The following is a 26338-nucleotide window of genomic DNA, read 5'->3' on the forward strand; positions in this document are numbered from 1 at the left end:
TGCCCTTTCTGTACAAAGGAGCGAAGTAATATTGTAATGCTGATCGTTTGGATAACTTTTATGGCGGAACAAACCACAACTACTACTTTCAGTCCATAAATAAAAGTTTATTGCAGTCACATAAAAAGAGTTATGGTCCACTAGCTTTGTCAAATGTTCAATCTAAGTGAAAGGAAAGAACACCACTACTCCTTTTATGTATTGCACTGCAACACTCTAAATGTGCTCCCAGCTTTGAATAATTGTTGTACGTTGGTCTGCCCTTAATACTGTAGATTTGGAGATAGGCTAGAAAAACAAGCCACAAGAGGGTACTTACCTGCGTCAGCCTAACAGGTCATACACGGGCATGAATCTACTTTGAAAGAGTACTATGTTTAAGGTAGTTGTCAGGAGTGAACACGGACGCCTCTTGAGTTGTTTTGAAAAAAAAAAAAAAGGACGACGCTGTATACTTTGAGTGGACACTTGCACTTAATCAGGTGAAGGTGACACCACCTTTTTGAAGGTCAAGCGGCCGGACAGGTTGACCTTGGTTGACACATGGTGTAGTGAAGCTTTCACTCAAAATTGTCAGATATCGGATCTAGTCTCTTTAAGGAATAACCTATACAGCTCGTTCAGCCTAAAGCGCTGCCGCCTAGACGATGATCGGAAAAACATAGCGCGGATACTTAAGCTCCGTCTTGTATAGATGGGGCACAATTAATGGTTCCCTTTTGTCGATCAGCTCCTCGAGTAGTTGCTTGCGCCCTTCAAAATTTTATGCGTCTGTATTCTGTCTTGAGAAGTGGGTCTTGAATTTGTATATTTTGTCAACGTTTTTTTACTGCACATAGTTGCTCAAATGATTTCTCATTGAAGGTATAAATGTGCCCATTCTCGTTATCCAGACAAAAAGAGGGCAAAAAGAAGGCTAAAATTATTGGTCGAATAAAAATATATTTGTCAGAAGTGGGATTCGAACCCACGCCCGGAAGACCGGACTGCGACCTGAACGCAGCGCCTTGGACCGCTCGGCCATCCTGACAGCACGTCCCGTCATTGAAAGTAAGGTTTGGTGATGCATTCTTCCTTCTAAACCGCACTGTCAGAATTTCGAAGCTTTGCAAGGGGAAACAGCAACTAATATTTTGACACCCTTTCCTAGAATGGTTAGAAGGTCGATATCTTAATAAATACGCTTGAGCATCTCGTGGGAGTCAATGGCTCTCTCTACTGTACCCGTCTTCTCTGAGTCTGCTCGTTTGAGCCGTGTGAAATTCTCATTTTTTGTTATGCCTTTGAACATAATTGTACAAGAAGTGAACGAAGGTCGATCAAATAATAACAGGTTATCGAAAAATACAAGGTGAAGTGTCTCATTTTCAGACAGTCTCTTCAACTAGCGTCAGGAGGAAGGGATAGAGAGCGACCTGAACGAAGAGAAAAAGGCCGGTGCATGGAAGTGGAAGACTGCAGAATAATTTAGTCCACTTTGAGTTCTCTTATTCACTCTATTTGCTACAATTATCTTTTGTTTGTGTGTATCATATACGAACTTTCCAAATGCACATGGTAAAATTCCATCAACTATGGTACCCCTACTCCGGTACACCCTTACTCCGGTACACTCCTACTCCGGTATATCCCTACTCAGGTACGAGGAAATAATTTCCTTTGGAAGCAGGTTGAACACGCTTACTTCCCCGAAGGAGGTCCAGAGTGGTCCCAAAAAATGGAAGGCGCATATTCTCAACGTAAGGCGGGTGGTCAGCGCCGATCACTCACCTTATCTTTTGATTACTCTGATCATCAGTGATCATGGATCCCTCTGTGTAGTTCTCGTAATTGCATGACATTTACTTTGCTGTCAGGAAAATGCGCCAGTGTCTGCGTATCAGTTTTTGCAGTGCCCTGAGAAATGAACTCCACATTGCCGACCGCCTCGTGTGATGCACGTGTTGTCGATCGCGCTGCCTCTTTTTTTTCGGTGGTGGTGATGGAGGTGGTGACGACGTTTATCAATTAGAATTTGGGAGGCACAAAGTGGCTCCACTATAGGACCGGCTTTCCTTTTCCGGGGCACCGCATGACGAGTCCCCGCCTCGCGTCCGTTTCACCAGAGCCCTTTGGGACTCCAGCGAAGTGCAGTTGAGGATAACAGTCTCCCATACCTTTTGGGAAAGGGTAAGTGGAAGTGGGAAGGTGAGGATTTTGAGTGCATGCCCATACAGCGGGTAAAATATCACACGTCTCCCTGTCTTCCGAAATTGGAGCGTTACAATCAAGTGCATTCACAATAAAGATTTATGAATGAATGAAGAGTGTCCCGCGTCTTCCACCTTCTTCAGATCGTTGGCATGGATAGCGAGACAGAGACAAAAGAACGGAAAGGCAGGGAGGTTGATCCGGGAAGGCCTAGTTTGCTGGTAGTAAATCGGGTAAATTGGATTCACACGTCTTCATAAGCCAGCCGCGGTGGTGCAGTGATTAGGGCGTTCGACTGCTGTAACCAAGGATGCGGGATCGAACCGCTTTTCAATAGAGGCGTAAAGTTAGACGCCTTTGAACTGAGCGATGTAAGTGCTGGTTAAATAAGTCCCGGTGGTCGCAATTTTCGGAGCCCTCCAATTCAGCGTCTCTCACAACCTGAGCCGATTTGTAACCGTAAACCACATGAGCCAAACCAAACCAAGCGAAACAAGTCCTTAGGCTATAGTACTGTGATGGTACATGGGATTGTGCACTCTCGGGCGTTCTCATTGGACATCAGAATAAAGACACGATATATTACAACAACGCCAGCTCCTTGTTTTATGTTAGATGAGAAAAAAATTACTTGGTAGAGCGCTGCTGTGAAGCCTGTTTTATGCGGTGCCGAGCCGGTGTAGAGGTGTGCACTTTGTTGCGGAACCTCGACAGCTGCGGTTCAAATCTAGCTATGCCGCGCCAAAAAAATAAGATAGCAAGAACTACGATGCACATAGAATAATAAAGGAGTGACAGATGCAAGCTACAAAACGATGGCACTGCAGCACCTGCAGTAATAACGTATAAAAAATGTCAGAAGTGTAGCCCAGTTGTCTGGTTCCAGCGAAGAAGAAGAGGAGAAAAACAAAATGGTAATTACAAGTATGATATTACTATTTAACTTGGCAATCAGTTTTAATGTTAAATTTTCAGTTTTTCGTTTATTGGTATTGATAGTAATATGAGTGGAAGAGCTAAATAGGGAGACAATCTCAGCATGGTATAAATTTCGAAGAATTTATATTTTGGAATAGCATGATAGAACATATTTTGTTCAAGTTTATTTGTGTCAAGTGCAAAGTTCATGCCTCAGGGAACATGAGGAAAAAGCTGTCATAAGAGACAGCTTTGAACAATATAAAATTTGGGCCCTTGATAGCCGTAATTACTTATACGCCATGAAACGCCGTATCGCATAAAATTTGGGAATAGGGGAATAGCTGAATAGAGCACATTTTGTTGAAGTACAAATTACATAACTTAGACACAATTATACAATTATAATTACAATTATAAGTTTAAGCCGTAAATCACAAACTGCATCACAAGCGGGAAGAATCGTTTCGAATGCTTTAATCGACTAAAAACACGGTTCCATCAATGACCATTGCCAAAATTTATGTAACCGCGAGAAAAAAAAAAAAAAAGGTCTTTCATTGAACGTGTAGAAAAGATAGAAGGTGATAGGGAGTTGAATTCAAAGTAACGACGTACTTGTTTGAGGGTAAATTTGTCAAACTCAATATTTAGACCCTCAAACCAGTTTAACCTTCAAGGTCATCTTCTTTGCAGAATTTGTTGTCTTTACCTCGTTCTATATGTTTTTACACTTTAGGGCTCCCTTGTATGCCGGACCATACTTTTCTTGTTTGCTTAATTCTTTGAGTTAACTGTCCCCATTATTTTTCTCTTGCTTAAGTGTTTTGCACAGTCGGTAGTGATATAGTGCTCTAACTTGATGAATGTTATACTTTGGACACAGTTGTTGTGTATGAAAACAGGGTGGTACATTTTCAGCAGTTCGAGGGAATCTTTTTGCAATATAATTAAATAAATTACAGTAGCTTAGCCTAGAAGAAAGCAAAGAAAATATATTAACATCGTAATGTTTTAGGCAGTATGCTACGATTTCTGTAATCATGCCAATGTTTTGAGACAGTTTCAGTGCATTGTCAGCAGCATGCAAATCCCAGGACAACGTTCTGTGAAACGCTATAACTAGTGTTTTAAAACCGGTAACGACCGCAGTGGAAACGGGATTCATCAAAATTGGCTGTTCGGAATGGCTGTTGAAAACGTAAGTCTCTTGTTCACATTTGATTTACTGCTCGCTTGCTTTCACTACGTCAAAAAATCACTGCCGTGAGTACACAGGCGAAACAATTAGGGGAAAAAAACTTGGCGAGGCTAATCGTGAAATCTTAAAGGGGACGTGAACACTGGGCGCCTCGCTCTCTGCTGCTCTTATATATCAGGTTCCTATACAGGTACCGCACTTCCAACAAACCTTTCGCAGATTTATTTAACGTAAGTATATCAGAACTACTTTATTCTAAAAAACAAACTCTGCCGAAACGAGACCAGGAAAAAAAATGTAAATATCTTTGAAATCTTATATCTATAGAAGCGAAGCAACCAGCAGAACTATTTATAGCCGCAAAAGTTTTTCTCTCGGCTGCTCTATAGTGAGTTTACAGTCACAATCATATCGCTTGGATCCTCTCCGATATCTCTCAAAAAAGATGGTGGGACTCATTCTATTCTTGTTTTAAGGAAGTAATAAAGAACAAATTCGTTTCTTTTGCATCTCAACAGGCGGGAAACACACTGAAACGCTTATTAGCACTCGTAACGCCGCAATCAACACACGTAAGCGCATATTTCACTTTATGCTGCAATAATTTCGTAATTGCCTTCACACTGCACATTTGCGATTACACGGCCAAAGTTTGAAGTGCAGCGAACTATATTTGAATCGCACTTTTCATCTGGCGCTATCACGCACTAAGGACATAAAAATCTGCGCAGTAATTTAGACACAAGTGATCCAAAGTATGGGCAGATTCATTCGATGCTCTGAAAGACTCTATTATAGGTCAACCTATATTCGGATTATCAGTTCTGGTGAAAAAAAAAAAGTGAAATTTTCATTGGTTGGCTTAGTAGTATGCCAACACTACAGCGGCATAATCGGAAAGAAATAGTTAAAAGAACAACATTAAAAGCCAACTTGAAAATGTGAACATTAATATTACTAATGGCTCTAATGCATACTAATGGCTCAGAAATACTGGCGCCAGTTCTTGCGATGCAAGCTCAGCCTGGCACTAGTGCTCTTGGCGCTGCGATCAAATCAAAGGCAAAACTGCTGATCAGTTCGATGCGGCCGTATGTTAATGTTGCGAGGCTCGTCACGCACGCGGGGTCGTGATAGTTGCATCGAACGCTGTGCATTTGTCAAAGGTGGCTCATTTTTAGCATCGGCCATGAAACGTGCCAATTCCAGTGTCAATAAAAAAATTGACTCTACCCTTTCTGCTGCGTTGATGCAGAGTGGTGCGGGTCGACCATCACAGAGTAAACGTGCAATTCGAAGGTGGTTTGGTTTGGTTTGTGATCTATATTAGAGCGGAAACTTCATTACCATTGTTATCGGTGCAACGCATATGACGAGGACGAGATGAGACACAGACACAGCGCTTGCAACGAAGAATATTCAAGTCAAGGCTTCTCAGCTTGTTCTGTTGATACAAAATAATAATATTATTCTCTTCCCCCCAAAAAAAACTGCTTTCTATTAGAGATGTCCATTGACCGTCGTGGTGCGGAAGCTTTTCAGAATACTGCATGCATCAGCAATGGTGACTCCCTTTAGCTTTACTTTTTATTTTGACTCGACGTTTTTTACCTGACAAGAATCTGTTTACTGCAATAGAAGAGACATCTGGGAAAGTTGGTACGGTGACATGGACAGCGCCCGTCCTATTTGCTTCTTGCACTTCGTCCTAGTCTTTAGCACTGGTTATTTATCTGTTTATACCTCCGAGCGAATGGCGTTTGCATGGGCTCATGTGTAGCTCCGACCTTAAGTGACATTTATCTCGCCCACAATGACCGACTTTTTGACAAGCAACTAGAAGACACAAGTGTTGCGCGAGTGTTTAGACTTGTTGATTTTTTAGTTTTTATGGCATGTACAGTTTCTGTCGCAGAGGCCTCGTCCCTCGAAAGCTCTGTCGATTATTCTAAGTGCCTAGACCCGCTTGTCTTAACACATGAATTACGCCCTGAGGGAACTTTACGGTTTTTAGACCTTTCCTTGCGCCTCTCTGATGACCACGTGTGCTAGCGTTGCGAGCCAAGGAGCCAGAAGCCTCTCACGCCATACCTATCTGTGAATTCGAAACTCGTCAAGCGTGGTTTAGCCAAGCTATACTTCCGCAACGTCCTGGAGATATCGCCGTCACGCAATAGAATACAGCTTTCAGAATCAAATAGAGCACTTAAAAGCGGCAGGATACCCGGCTTGCCTGTTAACATCCGTCTCAGAGAACCTGTTAACAGACATCTTGACCTCACATCACATTGGAGCCATTGGACGGAGAAAAAAGGAAAAAAAAAAAAAGAAAGGTCATGGTTATCATAATTACATAAGATTTCACACAATCTTAAGATGGGAGCTCACGTTCCAATGTACACGTGTTTTTTTCCGCGCCCGATAAGCTATCTAATCTTGGTCATTTGGTGAATGAACTTGAGAACACAACCAAGGCGGGCTGCGCTAAGAAGCATAAGAATAGATTTGTAGTGTGCACTGACAATGTAGTGTACAGGCTTCCGCTCTCCTGTGGTAAGCACTACACGACCCAAACGGGTAGATGTCAGAACACAAGAAAAAAGTAGAAAATACTGTTTCCGGTAATCCTGGCATTCATTGCACGGACTTCACAAAAGAAGCAAAAGAAAGAACCATGTTTGCCCATTTTCAACCAGTGCGACGTTATGATAGACTACTAGAGAAATCATAGAAACATATGAAATTCGAAAACACCAAAACTAATGCGTAAGCACCACATCAATTTCTCCGTGTTGAAAAGAAATGAGTTTTCCGAACCATCGCTAAGGAAATGCTCACAGGTTGCCATGTGCCACTGTTGCCACGCGCAGAGTTCCTGCCATGCTCATGCCTTTCATGTCATCCTTAATCTGCGTTTTCTTTCCTTTTTTGAGACTGTTCGCTATTGTATTTAAACAGAGGCAAATCCTTGCCGAAAGAAATATATCTTTTTGCTAACACCATATGTACACATGCCAGAAATGGTTGAAGCTACGTTTTATCGTTTGCCATCAGGTTTCGCACATCGGAATGCATGCTGACTAGTTAATAGCTACGAATAATTACACAAAACACAGTTTTTTATTTAAGCGAATAAATGTTACCTATAAAAATGGTTACAAAAAAGCTTATTTTGCAGGTTTCACAAATGAACTCCACGGTTCTCCTACAATGTGACTTTCATGTACTATATGTGACTATACTTTCGGGTCGCAATTTATCACTCTCGGACGTCTTTTGAACGAGCTGCGCGAGGTGAGCGTGTTGAAGCGTAGAGACCGCGATGCTGACTCCAGCATGGACCTGAAAGGGCGTCAGCACGCTTCGCGCAGAACATGGAAAGTGCGGTTTAGTTACCTCTGCTCTCTGATTGGTGAATAGGCATGTCACCGAAAGGCTACTGAAACAGCGTGTTTCTTCAGCAATCACGCCCACAAAATACGTTGCAAAATAAAAGGTACATTGATTGATTGATTGATTGATTGATTGATTGATTGATTGATTGATTGATTTTTGTTTAGGAATAATTAGTTGCTCAGCCAGTCGATATGAGTGGCGATCGCTCACTTTAGTGTTGTCAATGTGCACGCTTCGTTCTTTCAGAACACAGCTTAGAGTTCTACGATACGCCTGCTCACAAAGCAGTCAGGACCGCCTTGCAATTGGTTCTTCCATTCGTTTTCCCTGACGTTTCTTAAATGCCAAAAAGAAAGGAACCAAGCCGAAGGTAGATCACTCCAGGGCTTATCTATTCGAAGTAAATTGCTTAAAGAACGAACCTAACTTACAAATCGCGTTAGGCTACAGTGTCTTTGCGAATACAAACTAGGCCACAGGGCCTGTTCTTAGACGTGTAGTGAATACATAACACGCTTCAGCTGTAAACCTTCGGAAGGCAAGGAGAACCCTTGTTCTCGGCTTTTGAGGTTACCGCAGGTGCTCCACTGTAACATAGAAAAGCAGACCCCGTTACTTGGCTAGTTTTGGCACGGACGGTGCTGTGTCAACCACAAGCTAAACTAGCTAATTAGGAAATTGTCTACTCTAACATAGTCGCATACAAGTCAAGTCTGCAACAACCGACGATAGAAGGTAGTACGTTGTCAGAGCCTTTCGTTTTACCTGAAAAGCTAAGCATGAGGCCAGATTACAAGCTCAAGAGTGTCGATGGCTTATTTCGCGCAGCCAAGTATAAAACATTCTGTTAACAGTTCAGTCGAGCAAACGCACGCCAAGTGCCATGGCTCATAGTTAGCAAATGCTCTCTCTCTCTCTCTCTCTTTAATCTGTATCCTGATGTAGAAGCGTTTGGGCATAAAATTGTATTCAGGATTATAGAGAACTAGCTGATTTTGCAGAATTTAAAGAAAATGATTTGCACAACATTATTACAAATTACGCCCTATGTATTAAACGACAGCAGTGTGCCATCTTTCGAAAGCTTTGGCGTAAATTAGTTGAAAAAACTTTCCAATGTAGAGGGTTACAACGACTGAGAATGGCACTACTACATGGCTCTAGAAACACCTGTTTCATGATGATGGTATAAAGATTCTTTACAAATCCAATAGTTAAAAATCAGAACCGTTCAGGACCCCATCTTCGTCTTTCTCCACTCCGTGGAAGGGCGGGATTTGATCAAGTGATGGACAATGATTAGTCTTTACTGGTTGAAAACAAAGTACAAAGTATGGTCACAAATGAGTTTTAAAGTTCGTATGCATTAGCGTTACTCTATTTTGTTGGAACGGTTAAAGGTTGTATATATCCTTGTTGTTCACCTACGCCGTCATCTCGTAAACGGTTGTAGGAATGAATTGCAAAAGGAATATATATTGAGATTTCTTTCAGTGGCAAGGCACCAAAAACGAAGAACGACATCCACTTCTCCACACTAACAGTGTACGGGTAAGGAGTAAAAAAAATGTTTGTCAGAAGTGGGATTCGAACCCACGCCCGGAAGACCGGACTGCGACCTGAACGCAGCGCCTTGGACCGCTCGGCCATCCTGACAGGACAGTTACGCGCTGAAACTAAGATATGGTGATGAATGGTTTCTTTCTCAAAACCTAGCCTGAGTTTAGAGGTTAGACCTGTAAAGTTAGCATAGGCGGCGCATTAGCTTTACACGCCAAGAGAGGCAACAAAAGTTGCGAGACCTTTGCAGTGCTTAGAAGGACCCCACAAAGCTTCGAGATATACTAATCGTACCGTTCTGGTAATAATAATAATAATTGGTTCACAGGAAGGGAAAGGCGCAGTATCTGTCACACTTGTTTCTGTGGACACCTGACCGCGCTGTAAGGGAAGGATGGAAGGAAGGTGGGAGTAAAAGGGGAAAGAGAGAAAGAGGAGCCGTAGTGGAGGGCTCCGGAGTATTTCGGCCACTTGGGGATCTTTAACGTGCGCTGACATCGCACAGAACACGGACGCCTATTCGTTTCGCCTCCATTGAAACGCAGCCGCTGCGGTCGGGATCGAACCCGGTATATGGGCGTCTTACCACTGCACCACCGCAACGGGGCGAAGACTGCAGACAATTTATCTATTCTTGCTGTATTGAAGTTTGGTTGCCTATTAAGCTGTGCTATATATGAGAGGTTAAAATAAAACATCAGTGCAGTTAATTTTGATTGCTTTGAAGTGAAAGTGGAATACAAAAGGATGGAGCCTCGCAAGGCGTCGTGTTCTATCTCTAGCTCGCAGTAGGTAACACATTTCCAAACGCTGGGCGTAACGCCTGATTTGTAACCTCCAGCATTACGAGCTCACTTTGCATTTCGTATTGCTTTCTCAGTGAGAATACCAACACGCAGCCGCAATGAAGACTTTCGCCCGTGGTACAAAAATAGTCTGAGCCGAGCCCATAAGAATGAAAAAATTACGAATGAAAAAAGCTGACCCAGTCTCGCTGACTCCGAGGCAGTAAGTTTTCATTAGAATCAGTTCTTAAAGTCTCTCTTCGTACAAAACCTGCACGTTCGTATTGGCTGCAGAGCGTGGCATGAATTAGAGGACGTTCAGATTAACAAAGTTTATTATGCAAAGGAGCTGACCGCTATAAGCACTTACAAAATACGACGCAGGCGAACTACTGTTATCTGAGAGTCTGAAGACTGAATAAATCTTCATTATATGGGAGAAGCTTTGGGAGACGAGGCCAGCTCATTTCTCCTGGTTTCCGCCCCCTCCTAGCGCAGTTTTAATCCTTTCTGCATTCGTAACTGGTTTTAGGTGCGAACGCAATTATTCCGTGTGGCAATGGGACCTCAATCACGCGTATAATTATGCAAATGCACACATCATTAATGCCTTGCCAATTTATGTTTGCCACGTGTTTTGCATCCAACGTCTAGTAATTTGAAATTAAGGCGAACACCTTTCTGAGCTCATAGTGAATATCTCGCCCCTGCGAGATGCTTTCGAGATATGTCAGCGAGATGTCGCAATGGGCTCTGACGCCCACATGATTTCCCCGGTAAGAACTCGCATTATGTTCTGGCGATGAAGGTAAAGAAAAGAAAGTAATGAAATTATAACGAGTACATAATTGTGGCTGTAGGAAGAAAGAAAAGAAAATGCATGGGCCTGCAACTGGCTCTGTAGCTGAGCCACCTCCGCTGCCTCGCGCTGATTGATTGATTTATAGGAAGGGAAAGGCGCGGTAACTGTCTCACTTGTTTTCTGCGGACACCTCAACCGCACCTTAAGGGAAGGGAGGAAGGTGGGGGTGAAAGGGGAAACAGAGAATGGGGAGCCGTAGTGGAGGAGTACGGAGTAATTTCGGCCACCTGGGGATCTGATTGATTGATTTATAAGAAGGGAAAGGCGCGGTCTCACTTGTTTTCTGTGGAAACCTCAACCGCGCCCTAAGGGAAGGGAGGAAGGTGGGAGTGAAAATGAAAAGAAAGAAAGAGGAGCCGTAGTGGAGGGCTACGGAGAAATTTCGACCACCTGGGGATCTTTAACGTGCGCTGGCATCGCACAGCACACGACGCCTCTTCGTTTCGCCTCCATCGAAACGCAGCCGCCGAGGTCCGGTTCGAACCCGGGTACTCCGGCACAGTAGTCGGGCGTCTTACCACTGCACCACCCCGGCGGGGCGGCCACCTGGGGATCTTTAACGCGACAGAGGAAGAAGAGAAGGAGGAGGAAAGGTATCAATGACGCTGTTGTGGTGCAGAATTCCGAGCTTGAATTTATATCGGTGCAGATGTGGGTGGACATCGACAAACCTATGAAAATGGAATCCATAGAGTATTTCCTTCTGTCTTGCCGACGGTTCACACTTCAGAGAAGGACATGCCACTTTCCACTTTCACTCCCACCTTGCTCCCTTACCTTACGGCGTGGCTCAGGGGTTCCCAGAAAATGTGACAGATACTGCGTTTTTGCTTTCCTAGAAATCAACATATTTATTAATCCACAAGGCAAGGGGCTCGTTTTCGTCTACATATTATTCTTGACATTTTAGAATCTTATCCGAACTCGCAAGAACGTGATGAGAAATACCGATCGACGTTCTTTCTTGAGTCTCTTATGCTGAAAAAATTCAGTTTCATATCAAAGATTTCATATCAAAGTTGTCAACAGTTCTTTGTGCAGGGTGGCTTCATACCATTTCGCTTCCCATTTATGATTTATCTGCTGATGAAGTTGGAGTCTAGTTAGCATCCGGGATTCGAACCGGCGACATATATGTACAATTGCAAGCCGTTCATGTTTAGGTGTCCACCGAGAAGTGAGACGGGTACTGCGCCTTTCTTTACCTAAAGGTGGTAACAACTTTTATTGCCACGAAATGAAAGGAATTATTTCGGGCTGGGGCGAGTCTAGGGTGGCCTCCAGTCGGGAGCGACCTCTTGAGCTCGCGTGACGAGGGCCAGTTGCGTAGTTTTTCTTGGGCTGGCCAACAGCTTGTCCCATTCCTCCGCTGAGGGAGCTGGCAAGAGTGTCTTTGGAGGGGGATTGCTGGCGCATTCCCACAGTATATATGGTCTTGAGTGTCCTGCGTCCCGTCACCGCAGTGCCGGCATGCAGGGTTGAATTCTCCGTTTGTAATTAACGATAGTCGGTAGGGGCTAAGAATGGCCTTTGTTTGTGGGCGTCAGTGTCGTGGCTTGCGCCCGGTCGAGGTCGGGGTGAGGGGCGGGGTACGTGCATCTTAGCTCGCGATAAAAGTTTGTTACCTCCGCGTATGTGCGCGGTGCCTCGACAGGCGCGTCCGTTCCCGATAGATCTCCCGTCTCCCGGTTGGTTAAGCCTCGGGCTAGACGGTCGACCCCTACGTTTCCGGAGTTACCCGCGTGAGCCGGAACCCATACGAGATTGATGTTGTGATTGAGAGATCGGTTGCGCAGAATTCGCGCCGCGAGTGCGCTTACAGAATTTTTGGCGAAATTTTGAACGGCGCTTTTTGAGTCGCTTAGAATAGTTTTTGTGTGGGGATCCGCGATGGCCAGTGCGATAGCTACTTCCTCTGCCTCGCATATGGAGCTAGCATGAAAAACACTTTTCCCAAAAGCAGAACAAGCTGCGCTTGGTTGGTTGGTTCATAGGAAGGGAAAGGCGCAGTATCTGTCGCACTTGCTCTGTGGACACCTGAACCGCGCCGTAAGGGAAGGGATGAAGGTGGGAGTGAAGGTGGATCGTGCGCTGACATCGCACAGCACACGGACGCCACTTCGTTTCGCCTCCATCGAAACGCAGCCGCCGTGGTCGGGTTCGAACCCGGGAACTCCGGCACAGTATAGTCGGGCGTCTTACCACTGCACCACCCCGGCGGGGCAACAAGCTGCGCTTCATGGAGGTGAAACGAAGTGGCGTCCGTGTTCTGTGCGATGTCAGTGCACGTTAAGATCCCCAGGTGGTGGAAACCATTCCGCAGCGCTCCGCAACGGCAATCCTTTCTTTCCGCTTTCACTCCCACTTTCCTTCCTTATTTCCCCTACGGCGCGGTTCAGGTGTCCACAAAACTAGTGTGAGAGATATTGCACCTTCCCTCTCCTGTGAACCAATTATATGTATATATAAGACGTTTGACACTGAGACAGAGAGCCGCTTGTGGTGGGGGCCAAGCCCCCGCCGCAAGCGGCGTTGACCTACCGTCCCAGCACCGTAGGGCCAGGAACAGCCACCTTTCGAGGTAAATCAACGCTGCTTGCGGCGTGGGGCTAGCCAGCCACCAAATTTTTATCTGTTGTAGGCCGTCATTGCACCCGCCACCGCTCAGGTGGTGGATGACGGCTGTTATGGCGCGCGTCTTTCTCTCCCTCTTCTTTTCTTTCTTCTCTACTATCTCTCTTCTGTCCGCACGAGGCAGCTGCGTGCTTCGCGAGGCGTACTCGTGAAGCACATATACTCCTCGAACAATGATCTCTGCGAGGCAGCTGCCCGACGCCCGACTACTGTGCCGGAGTTCCCGGGCTGGAACCCGACATCGGCGGCTGCGTTTCGATGGAGGCGAAACGAAGAGACGTCCGTGTGCTGTGCGATGTCAGCGCACGTTAAAGATCCCCGGGTGGTTGAAATTACACCGTAGCGCTCCACTACGGCTCCTCTTTCTCTCTTTCCACTTTCACTCTCACCTACCTCCCTTCCCTTACGGCGCAGTTGATGTGTCCACAGAAAACAAGTGAGACAGTTACCGCGCCTTTCCCTTGCTATAAATCAATCAATAGAGGCAGCGGAGGTGGCTCAGCTACAGAGCCAGTAGCAGGCCCGTGGATTTTCTTTTCCTTCTTCCTACATCCACAACAACAACGAGCTATGTGCCAGCCTGTCAATTCCAAACCGCCAAGCAAAACAATGGCAAGCAGTACTCTCGCAAGTCGGGGTTTAAGCGGACTTAAACCCCGACTAATTTTACGCGATAGCGAATAGAGCTCGTTCCGTTAGGCGCCATTTCCGTGTCCTGGCATCGTGCCGACAGCCGTCTAACGTGTGGGAAAAACAAGCACACTATCGCCTCGACTCTTAGGTGGTGCATGAGCGTGTCCCAATATTTTTATCTTATTATGACCTGCAGAGCTCCGCTCGTGCTGCACAGGCAGTCGAAAATCGGAAACCGCATTTCATTTGTAGCGTGGCAACTAAGAAAGCGATGTTTGATCATGTTCTTTTCGTCATTGCTTGATATATTTGTATTTTTGCCGAACTCTTCTCTAATGACGCGTACGTGACGGCAAAGCAATGAAAACACTCAAATTAGCAAGCTAGCTGGCTATCGACTATCTATCCAACTAACTGACTAACTATGTAAGCAGGTCTGTCAGCTCAGTAACTGCGTTGACTCTCGTCATTGAATTAACTACAATTTCCGCCAAGCGTGACGGGCGAGGAAAACTGAGCACATACACTGTCATGCGACGCGAGCATGCGTCGGACACGTGATACGAGTGCACTGACAACAGGAAACATGCACAGGTGCGAGAGAAAGACGATACTTCCTGTGGAGGCGGCTCGCAGAGGTATAGTTGTCCGCAACTACTAAGCTGTCCATAAAAAAAAAAAAAAAAACACTAAGAAAAACATCAGAATAAACAGTCAGCTTGCGCGGTAAACCACAATCAAAATCGAGAAAAATGTCGAAATTTATAGTTAACTGCTTTGCACTTTTTCAGATTGTTTTCCAACGATTTGCTTTACTCACTTATCCGGCTTAGTATAATATGTTTCTTTTCTCATTCTAATTTGTTTTCTTTTTTTTTTTTTCGTGACTGACAAGTCAGAATTTTCACATTTAGTATTTCTGAGATTAGCCAGGCTCCTAAGCGTGTTATAGTAATAAACCTTAACAGAAAGTAAGAGCCACCTCGCTACTCTTGCCCTAGAAAAAAAAAAGGGTGGTGAGCGTAGCAATTGTTTGAATAATACTTACTGAGATATTTCATATTAATTTTCTCGATGAGCATCAGCGTGTAACCTAAACCAGTTGCCTTGTTTACAAAAATAAGCAGAAATGGGGAAGTGAAGAAAGATGGGGGAGCAGCTAGAAAAAGTAGTTCGCTCCCTGGGCCCGGTTACCTGTGCGTGGTCGGATAGAGCTCAAGAAAGAAGGGACTAATCCTCTAAAATAAAGTCGTACCGTCGATGACGTCAATGAGCTGCCACGGTGAATCGCCTTGCAATAGCTAGCCATCTGTGATGCGACGCTAGAGGATGCAATATTTGATCACGACGTCATGGCAGCAGTTTCCCATCATCACATCGATGACTAGAGGGTCTCCTTGGGAGGCATTTTCCGCGCGCGGTTTTGAGCTGTAATTGCTTACAACGCACAGAGGAAAAAAAACGTTTTATTACAGGGACAATGAAAAACGGAAAGAGCAAGACGGATGCCTATACTGCTGCCTCGTCAAACCATGTATCGATACCACTCCTGCTAATAACCAGTTTGGTCTTCGGCTGCAACGAAAACCCGATTTGAAACGCCACTTGAGGATGTGCAAAAAGCAGCGCTCCAAAATTTGATGCAATCGCAGAGATTTCGTGATATACTTGGGGGTCATGATTGCTCCATAAAGCTTCCAAGAACCGCTTCCTGGTCTTTGGAGTTTGCTTCATCACTGCCGCTTTCTTCCTTCTCTCCTTCCATTTTTTTTTTTTTTTTTTGGAGAATGGGGGTGAGCGGAGGTAGGCTTGGAGAGGTGCACAGTATGGGCGCGCTCCGTCTTTCTCGCTTTTTGTGGAGCGTCTGTTTAACGTTGCGAAAGGAAAGAGCGCCATTAGCGGCGCGGAACTCAAGTGTTCAGCTCGAGAACGTAGAGTGGAGCTCTACGAGATGGCGCCCTGCTGGCATCGAAGATTCATACGAAACCAAGAGCTCACTTTTTTTCATTGATGGAGCAAACGTACGCCTGTAATGTCCCAGAGAGTAAGCTTTCCTTATTTTCATTTTATTTGTTGTAGCCGGCGTGCAACGAAACTGTCAGTGCATGGATGCCTTTTTCGTCGATTATTTCACGTCTCTCAAAGGTAACTTTAATATAAGGAGCTCTTTTTTTTTTTTTTACATAGCGAAAATGTCTTTATTTGTAATCACGCTTATCTTTAGCCTTTCGAGTGGACTGTCTTTTTGCTCAATCAGCAACGGAGTGCCAAAGGCGCGTGCACTAACCATGCTTTTGCACTCTCCAAGCCCGTGGTAGACTTAAACTCCCCTGCCGGTTATTCGATATCCCTTGGCACGCACACCGGCTCTCATGCCGGTCTATCGATGCCCCTAAGCGCCATCCTGTACACCAACCAGGCCCCGAGCAGTGTGGCGCAGAATAGCTGGATATTCTCTTCAAAGGGACGCACACCGTCCAAGCCACAATGAACAGAAAGAATCCCAGGCAGCATAAACTATATCGCCATGATAATGCCGTTATGCTGGCAGTGCACTGGTCCTATGTAGGGCCGGACGCTGACATCGTGGTGCCAATATTGGGCCGATGGTTGTTGTGGCCTGGGGAAGGGGAAGCCGCTCATTTTAATTAAGTCGATTGTTGCGTGATAAGTAGAAACAGTCAAAGCAGGCTTCTACTGCGTTAATTATTAATTGTTTATTTTTCAAATTAATATTCGAGACATCACATATGATGAACATGCATCCCAAGCAGCACAAACTATGGGCCCAGTATTTCAGTGTGTTGGCATTGCATTGGCCCTGCATAGGGCCGGACATTGCCAGCATATAACCAATATTGGGCCGATGAATTGTGCTGCTTTAGATGCAGGTATGTCGGGTGATTGAAATACTTATATCTACGCTGCCTGCTTCCTCTGACTATCATGGACGGAATTATGCAATGCAAACATACTACTAAAGTTATACGTACGTACTGACCGCATTAATTAACAAATGGCAAATACATTGATGACAACTAATTTATTTACAGCCTTTTTCTATTCTGAAATTTAAGAGGAGTATACTGCATAGACCATCATCGCAAGTAGTCTTTAGTCTACGCGCTGGACTATCTGTCGGTTGTCGATTAATGAGTGAACGAGAACGACGCATGATTAGAGCATGCATGCAAGTCGGTTGCCGATCTTGTTTGCAAACAAATGTAGATACAGAAGCAAACGTAATTACAAACATACCCGTTATTACTGGTCGTCGCTGCGTACTTCACATCACGGCCTGTATGCCTTTAGGACGTTGGTCTAGTCGTATGACTTGCAAATAACTTATACGTGGTGTTGAAAATTCAAATTGCCGGAATAGAGAAAAATCACAAAAAAATCGTAAGCTTATTCGCTCGTGTAAATTTGTTATGCGACCAGGCGGACATAGATTCTGAGAAAAATGGCCGTCGTAAGCTCAGTAATTGCGTGAAATTCATTTATTAATTCCGCAGTATAGCGTGCAACTTTCTATTTATCACTTGTACACAATCGTATTCAAATACTATTCTGCTGTGTAGAATTTCAATAATGCGCATGTGTCATGCGATGTGTACAGTCTTTGTCAAAAGATGGGAGCGTAGGAGGTCTATACTTCCAACATGTGTCGCGGTACTGTTTAGCATTCATGAAAGGCATTTCTGTTAAAGAGGGTAGCACAAAAATCTTACCTTCATGAAGTTCGGAACACTGAAAATGCATTACGATCAACAACGGGTGCCTCAGAGGCAAACCTCCTGGGCTCTATACTTTTGAGAAAGACTGTGCGTCTAAATTTTAAGCCCAACCTGTCGAATCACGCATGCGACACCGCCACACTCGGCAAGGAGATCATCTCTGGACTGACCGAGTTGTTGGTAACCGTCACGTGACTAATACGTGCGCTCCATCTGTTTGAAGGTCAAATTGGCCAGCCAGATGACCTTCAAGATTCGCATGGAAGAATTTGAGATACTGCTTTGCTTGTATTTCCTATTTCTCGGATAGGAAATACAAGCAAAATTGCTTCATTAACACTTCTCAAGGAGAGCCTTCGCGCCTTCCAGCGTAAAATAATCTAGCTAGGATTGCAGTTTCTCTTCCTAAGATCCTCCGTTTTTTTTTTTTTTTCAAAGTTCTTATTCGTATCGCACTTGCTGAGGATAGTGCATGAGATACTGAATACTTTTCGCCCATAACTGATCACTATAGCTTGTTTGTTATTATATTAGTTCTCTCAAACTATTTTACTCGGATAATCTTTTATTACAAATTAACTCAATTGCACTTTGTTTGGTTTTTTTTTTCTTGTAATTTTAAATTTTTTTTTTAGTGCGGTGCGCAATGTAAACCTCAAAATATAAAGTCGTGGTGAGGTTGTTGAGTGAGGTCGATATTTGCATTTGACAAAATAAGGTGAGGATGCCTGAAAAAAAAAAAAAAAAAGAAAAGCTACCTCAAATTGTGCATGAGGCTGAGGTTGAGCGAGGTGGCCAAATATTATCTAAGGGTGCCGTGAATTCGGTGTCCTAGACGCTAGACTAACACCTCTGGTCTCGATATTTATTTTCGAAACATGACAAGGTAAATACAATATCCTTACACTGCTCATGCGGCATAAAATTTTACGATACGACCCCTTCGGCAGTCCTGATTTCGTAAATGATGCAGTGTGCCTCTAGGGGCTCTGTTTGAGCGCTCTAGGCAACTTGTGGATATTTCTACATTGATTTAGGGACAGTAGCAATGTACCATTGCTAATGATTAGCTTTCGAAGTTCCTTTGCCGTGAAAGTTACTAGCTAAAATTGATTAAATATGCTTGATTATGGGTAATAACCTCTGAAAGTGGCTGCATAAAGGAACATGAGGATTGCTGTCTTTGTCGCCGAAAGTATTCGAATATCGTTCTTCCCACGGTAATTTTTTTTTTAATGTATGCGAGAATGCGCTACATTTACCTTACCGCTGTATGCCCTGCAAAGGAGAAATTGTTCCAGTCTATGCGAAAGCAAATTGCAAAGGAGGCTCCTTGAGGTTGTGTTATAGAGGTAAGTGGTGTATTTACGACTTATTTCTTTCTACCAAACGCTTGTAGCAAGGGGTTACAAGGCTTGTGCACAAAGGAACGGTTAAGAAACATGTTTCAGGCTACTACGGTTAGCAATTGGCTTTCATCTTCGATATCATTCAGTTGGCTTTCATAATTAATGAAACTCCGAGCATGAACTACCGCTTTAGATGCTCAATATTAGTGGGCCTCACAGTTTGCTACGATCAGGGCCCAAAATTGAAAGGTCAACGCACACAGATACCAAGAAGCAGAATAGGTTTATAGTGCCTGAATTGGTACGCTCATTCGATGGTAAGAAAAAAAAAAGGCATAGCTTCTCTGCTAGAGACTTTTAACTCCCGTTCAGAATCCTAGGAAACAGGGAAGCAATGCCGCATTGCAGTCGTTTGACATTAGAGAGTGGCTGAAAAAAAAAAAGAAAAAGACAGGTTTGCATGACCGTAGTCTTCGATCAACACCAAAAAAAGGCCGGTCACATCATAAAACGCTCTGAACAGTAATATGTTCTCTTTCATTACTTTTAACTCTCTTTCTATTGATTTCTTGTTGCATTTTTAGATCGACATGTCGTGGCGTTTTGCAATCGGATTGCTTTCATGTGCCTCGGAAAGTAGCACTGAAGATTCCTATTTCCATGTTTCCAAGGACCCTACCCGCATTTTAACAAGAAACTCTTACAAAATGCTTTTGACCCCCCCCCCCCCCCCCGCGTCCCCACCCCCCCCTTCTGCTTGTATAAGCGCAACTACTGGGCATCCACTGTGCCATCTGTTGTATTTTTTTTGAAGGCCTTCAGTGCTCTACGATATACTGAATAAGCGTTTTTATCGTGACATTCTTTTTTGTTCAGACTGTGGCAGTGCTAGCAGGAAAGAAGCAGGGCTCCTTATTCTATACAACAAAAGCGATAAACAAAAAGCGGTTTTCATTGGACGTTCACAGGACAACCTCTAGGAGTCTGCAAAGGCTGCTTTTTGCTAAGGCAGCGCCCTTGACTTCAAGTCTCGAACACGGATATTAAATCGCTGTGCAGGGCACGTGGTTTTCTGCGGAGCTTGGTGACCACGAAAAGACATCGAGTCTGAGAAGACTTGTTCCGTAACGAGAAAGAAGCAAGCAGACAGAGCCTGCACGACAGAGCAGAATACGCGATTTGAACACGCAGAGCTCAGCTTGTATGAGGGCGGAAAGCCTCCACGCACTTTCCGCCTCCGTGCTGTGTGGTAGCCTTGAAATACACGTAGTGTAAAACTCAGCTGACGTTCAGTGGCGTTTTATGCAGCTTTAGACTGCAAGCGATGCTCCATTTCCTTCAATGTGCGCATCGTTACGTGATACGCGTTGGTACGTGCGCCGACTGGTACCAGTGTGTGTAGCTTGAGAAGTTATTCTTCGCATTTTTTCCTTCATGGTGACAGTCGAGTATACCATGGTTGCTTGGAAATCACCACCATGCACTGACAATGCCATATGTGACGACACCAAAGTGGAGCTTATTCTTGTCAAGGGTCAGAGCTTTTAGATCATACCAGCTGGGAAACTCCGCTTGAAGAAGGGACTGGTTTTACTAGGCACTCATCGGATGCCAGTGAGTTGTTGCGTCATCTGGAAACGGTCAATGGAAGCTTTCTGCTATTGCCATCATTTCCTTTTGGAAATCACCTTTTTCTTTCTTCCTTTTTGACCTTAATTACCTCTATGGCTTTTATTTTTAAGAATTTTCACTCCTGTAACTCTTGAACATAATTTATTTTTATGACGGTTGTGCATTTATGAAAAACCTAAAAGTTTCCAATTTAAACAGTTTCTGTTAATGGCCACGGGCGCCGCCGCTATTCGTATAGACACCAGAATTTTGTTCCAATTAAAACCGCCGTTGTTGTTTACATGCGCCCTATGGGAAGTTTCGCATAAGGTAATAATAAAGAGCTCTGGTTAAGGGTTGCTAATTGAAAAGATGGCGTCTTGTGATTCACTCATTCATTCATTCATTCATTCATTCATTCATTCATTCATTCATTCATTCATTCATTCATTCATTCATTCATTCATTCATTCATTCATTCATTCATTCATTCATTCATTCATAAATATTTATTAATAAGGATGACCTGAGGCCTAGAGGGTGACAAGACTGGACAAGCGACTGATTGCTTCGCACACAGGTGGCGTCGCCCCTGGTACAATTTCCTGGTCGCTGACCGTCCATGACACGGTGCAGTGGCCTAGTTTCCCTGGTAGTGGGTAAACATCTCTCATTAACTTCGCAACATACACTTTTGACACTCGGATCATAATCACAAGAAATTTCAGAGCGTAGTTCTTAAGCGCGCGTTCGGTTGTGGAGTCGCGCCGTCGTTGTCTACATAACCGAGTGAAAGAGAGTCACGATACACAAGAGAACGATGAGCCAAAGAAAATTTCCCAGAAGAAAAATTTTATTTGGCTCGTGACAAAAATAAACAATGTCTTGTAACTGCACATACATACGTAAAAAGCACCTCTCATATTCTTTGCCTGAATATGTCGCAAGAACGCTTAAAACGTTGCACTCAAATTTCGTATTAGGGAGTATCGTAATCGTCATGAGGAATGTTAATGGGTTGTTCAGCACTTGTGCTCATACCCGTGAGCTCTTAGGACCGCCGTAACTGCTTGAGCTTTAATGCAAACTATGTACGCTATCATAATGGATTTGAGATATTTTTAGTTTGTTTTGTTCGGCTGTCTGCGTATAGATTGTCTAAATTAAGATGGATGAGATGTTCAGTATATAGGCGCGGCGCTGCAGGAAGCAGCTCACTCTGCGCTCTATTAATGCGACCTTGCAGCTTTTACGCGACGGAAAGGTTTCGCTCGCTGATCCAGTACGTTTGGAAAATCCCTCGCGCTCTTTACATGCGGCGACTTCAAGGACAGAAGCTGGACACATCACCGCGAATATGAAGGGTTTAAGTAAAGCAGTGAACGGAATTATGGAGGCACACATATGAGGAGCCTTGCATGATGACGTATACTGTTTAATAGTTCCTCGTGATTTGCTAGTCACCTCTTGTGTAAACCTTAAATGCTTTATCTTTGTCTTGCACGTAAAGCCAAACACTAACGGAAAGAAAATAGCCGCATTAACAACGTAGTTGAGTTCGTTCAAAACATTACAATAAAAAATTTACCTGACACTAATGCAGCCAAGCTTCATTTTTTTTTTTTTTTCTTAGAGAGGACGATTGGGTACTGTCTTCAATTCATACATCCATCGGGGGTGAGTATACGAGTTTCGCGATGGCAGTGTTTTTGCCGTGATGCCATATAAAAACGAATGAGCTTCAATTTTAGTTCTGTATGCTCTAAGAGAGGTTCTTGTTTGTAACACCCTTCAGATGAGGCTTTGTGTTGATTACTATAGTTTTCCCTCTTTTTTTGTTTATAACTTACAGATATTCCTCTGGGCGTTTCCCCTTTTCATGACCCAGACAGACTTATGATTTCAACAAATAATTATGCCACTGCAGCTTTTTTATTACGTTGAGCCCAACCACGATCTCACGCTTCTTTTCTTACCTCGTATATGTAGCTACCAATAGGTACTTAATAGCACTCGTGGTGCACAGCGGCCCACGTAATCTGCTTAAGCCAAGGGCGAAGTAACTAACATTAGCCGCTAGCGTCGCCTTCTCTTGGGCACCTGGCCAGGGCTGGTCACACGGGCCACTGCTAATTCTTCAAATGCCGGCGCGTTCAGCCACTTCATGTATTCGTGCCGAGCAGTCCATTCAGCGTTTCCTGATTTTTTAGGAACATCTTTCTTTTTGAAACCTCCCGCCTGCCCCCCCCCCCCCCCCCCCCCCTCCCCCCCTTCATTTTTTTCTTTTTCAATTTTCTTCCAACGTCTTGGAGACAGGTTCTATCAGAGGCCATTTTGGTGCATCGAAAGGAAGATATTGATTTAGCAAACTCACTCGTTGCCTCAAAAATATGTTTCCGTGCTGCTGAGACTTGAAATGTTATTGTGGGTATAGATAGTCTGCCGGGTGCCATGAATTGGCTTGCTTGGGATATTTTTTTACTTCCTCTGCTCCTTCCCTCCATTTCCACGTATTTTTTTTTCTTTTTTTTTTCTCTCAGCCCTTCTTGTGGTCTCTCTTGTGTAGTCCAATTGTCCATCCTGTTCAAAACACAAATGAGAAACTGAAGCGAGTGTTGCCGGTGTGTCTGAAGGCGATACAAGCGAGACAGTGAATGTTCATCATCAGCGTCTTCATTGCTCGAGCACTTTCCGCGCCCTTCGGTAACAGCGTGGTGCCCAGAAACTTTGCGTTGGAGTTTCTCGGCGACGCCCTCGTAATCTGTCCGCGCCTAACGTCGCCGCCTATAGCTTCTTTCCTGAGCCCTCTTCGCGACGCCACCCGACTACGTCAATGAGGAGCGCGCGTGGATCCCAGACAGACGCGCACCAAGAAAACGACTCCCTCCCGTCTGAAAAGACCGCTGCCCGCAGCCGTGCCAATTGACGCAGTGAAGAAGGCGAGCGTGTCGGCCGTCTGTGTCGTCTGGGTGTCGTTGACGCCTTCGTTGTCCCGTCGAGTCGGGACTCCCACTACTACTAGGCGGGGCCGCTCTCGCTGCTGTCATCACCGCCGACGTATAGCTGCTGTCGCCTGTCGTTGCTGTCGCTGGAGGAAAAAGTGCAGCTTGCTTGCCTTCCGAGGACTGGTTGAGTTAAGCTCGGATGCCTCTGTCTGTTTTCGCTGTGAGGGCGCTCATTAGTCAGCGCATTTTTTTTCCCCTCTGCTATTCGTCATTAAGTTTATACCGCAATGAACGGTTAATTGCACACGGTTTGCAAACTCTGACTTCTTACAACGTGCGGTTCGGTGCTTCTTTAGGAAGACAGAAAAATGCTTTTTGTCAGGAGCCCCTCGTGTGCCGTTTTTTAGAGAAAAAAGAAAAAGAAATGAAAAAAAAAAAACTTGGAGTGCAAGCCCAAGGGAAAACTCTCACGTTGATGTGCAGACGAATAAAAATTCCAACTGTTTCAGCAAAGACTGCCGGCTCTAAAGTACATAGCTACGTAGTCAGTTGATCAAGTGGGTTTATGTTTACGTATTGCTCGTTCAAGGAGAGGGGGGGGGGGGGGGGATCTAAGGTTGGTGAAAAATGCGACATTTCAGGCTTCTGAGGTTGTTGGTTAATCGTCACACATTCGACATCGCATCAAGGACGGCACGCGGTACAGCGTAGCAGAAACAGGACGCTGCTGTGTTCTGACTCCTCCGCCCTGGATGTCTTCGCCATGTATGTCACTCACAAGTGACCGCAATCGGCCCCTGCAGGGACCAGAGCAAGAATGTAGCAGACGCAACACTGTGTCTGCCATCGTCTTGCTCCCGTCCCGCCATTAGTGTGCTGTCAGTTCTTCTTGAAGGTTGTTTCTTTTTTGTGCGTGCGCGCTCCAGCCCACCGGAGCAGGAGTTCCTGGCCACGTGCCAGTAGCCGCGCTCATGATCTTACGCTCAACGGAACAGCCTGCTTCAGTCAGGCAGCCTCTGCGGTGAATCCTTATGGCGAGCATATTTAGGGTGTACGCAAATACCCAGTCGTCTTACGGTTGCTGCATATGCTGACGAGACCAAAAATAGCGCCTAGGAAGCAAATGACTCCGAAGTGCTGGATGACAAGACGCTCTCCTGTGACTTGTCATGCGTGATTCTTAATCATTGCATGTCTAAGGCGTGTTAAACTGGTATGCTACTGCAGCCATATATGGCGGTACAAGAACTAGAACAGTAAAGTTAGGCGAGGTCGTTGTGGTGGAAAACCAGCGATGCCCATGCTTTCAGTACACCCATGGCGAGTCATTGCCCCTGGTATATTGAAGCCCACTGACAAAAATAAGCAAATGATAAGTGAATCCCGAATCAGCAAATAAGTTATGAGGACAGGAGGACCAAAAGGGAGATCATATTTTCCACTTTTGGGCACCTCATTAGCTAAAGCAGAATAAACAACATTTTGGTGCTTATATTTAGCAGGAATGTTTATACTTACAGGAATTGTATTCCCACACAATCAATCTGGTAAGATTCTCCCAGTACATACGTGTATCGAGATTTTAGCTTTCAAATTTTCAGTTCGATACGTAGTATTAGCATGCAAGACGGTAAATATCGGCATGGAACTCTCCCGGGATAATTCCAGCGGATCAGGTAGACCAGTGAACTCATCACTGCTTTCCGTTCACTTTCGATCACCAAACCGAAAGCAACTCCTACGCAACATCTGCGTCACACTTGTGCGATGCCAGTGCACGTTAAAGAACCCCAGGTGGTCGAAATTTCCGGAGTCCTCCCCTACGGCGTATCTCATAGCCTGAGTTGCTGTGGGACGTTAAACCCCCAAAACCAACCAACCAACCAACTATATACTGTGGTCCACGAAGTGTTTACAGCAGTACGAATGTCAAGGGCGTCCTGGACCAATTCAGATGACTTGAAGAATGTGATTAAGTTCATACTTCTTACGCCATGAATGACAGGCGCGTAGAATAAGAGTCCGAGTATGTAGTATGGCCCGTCCTGACTGGCCTGGGTCACCCTTACCTTTCACAGTGTTGCAGACAACTCACGAAGTGAAGTATACGGAGCAGTTCCGCATCGACTGTGACATATACTAATGATTATGCGAAATGAGTGGGAAAATTTGGTGACGAATACCTCGCAGTGCGCATGCTGTAGAATTCTAGCACAGGGAGAAATCTACAAATGCTGCCTCCTCTATGCTTCTGGCGTAACATTCACAATAGCCACAGTGTCTCAGAAATTCATTGTCACACTTTAGTCGAACAGGTTATTGATGATGATGATGGTGATGACGACGACGGTGGTGGTGATTGTTAGCTCGCTCTGTGTTCCCCTGGCGACACGCTTGAGTGCAAAGGTGGATTTCAGTCACCTGTCAGCGCGCACCTTTAAGAAGTCTGCAGCGCTTTATTTCAATCGAAGGTGACCCTGTATAACACACCCTCCGCAAGGCAAGCTAGGAAACTGC

At 44.7% G+C, this 26338-nt stretch overlaps 2 non-coding genes across 2 annotated transcripts; both read right to left on the reverse strand.

Moving 5' to 3' along the window:
* Positions 1-946: 946 nt before the first annotated feature.
* On the reverse strand, positions 947-1030 carry TRNAL-CAG (transfer RNA leucine (anticodon CAG)). The gene has a single exon. It is a non-coding gene; the product is annotated as a tRNA-Leu (tRNA).
* An 8247-nt stretch (positions 1031-9277) lies between these two features.
* Positions 9278-9361, reverse strand: TRNAL-CAG (transfer RNA leucine (anticodon CAG)). The gene has a single exon. It is a non-coding gene; the product is annotated as a tRNA-Leu (tRNA).
* Positions 9362-26338: the final 16977 nt, after the last annotated feature.

Source organism: Amblyomma maculatum, chromosome 11 (assembly GCF_055883805.1).
Source record: "Amblyomma maculatum isolate TAMU_Amacu chromosome 11, ASM5588380v1, whole genome shotgun sequence".
NCBI classification, from domain to species: domain Eukaryota; kingdom Metazoa; phylum Arthropoda; class Arachnida; order Ixodida; family Ixodidae; genus Amblyomma; species Amblyomma maculatum.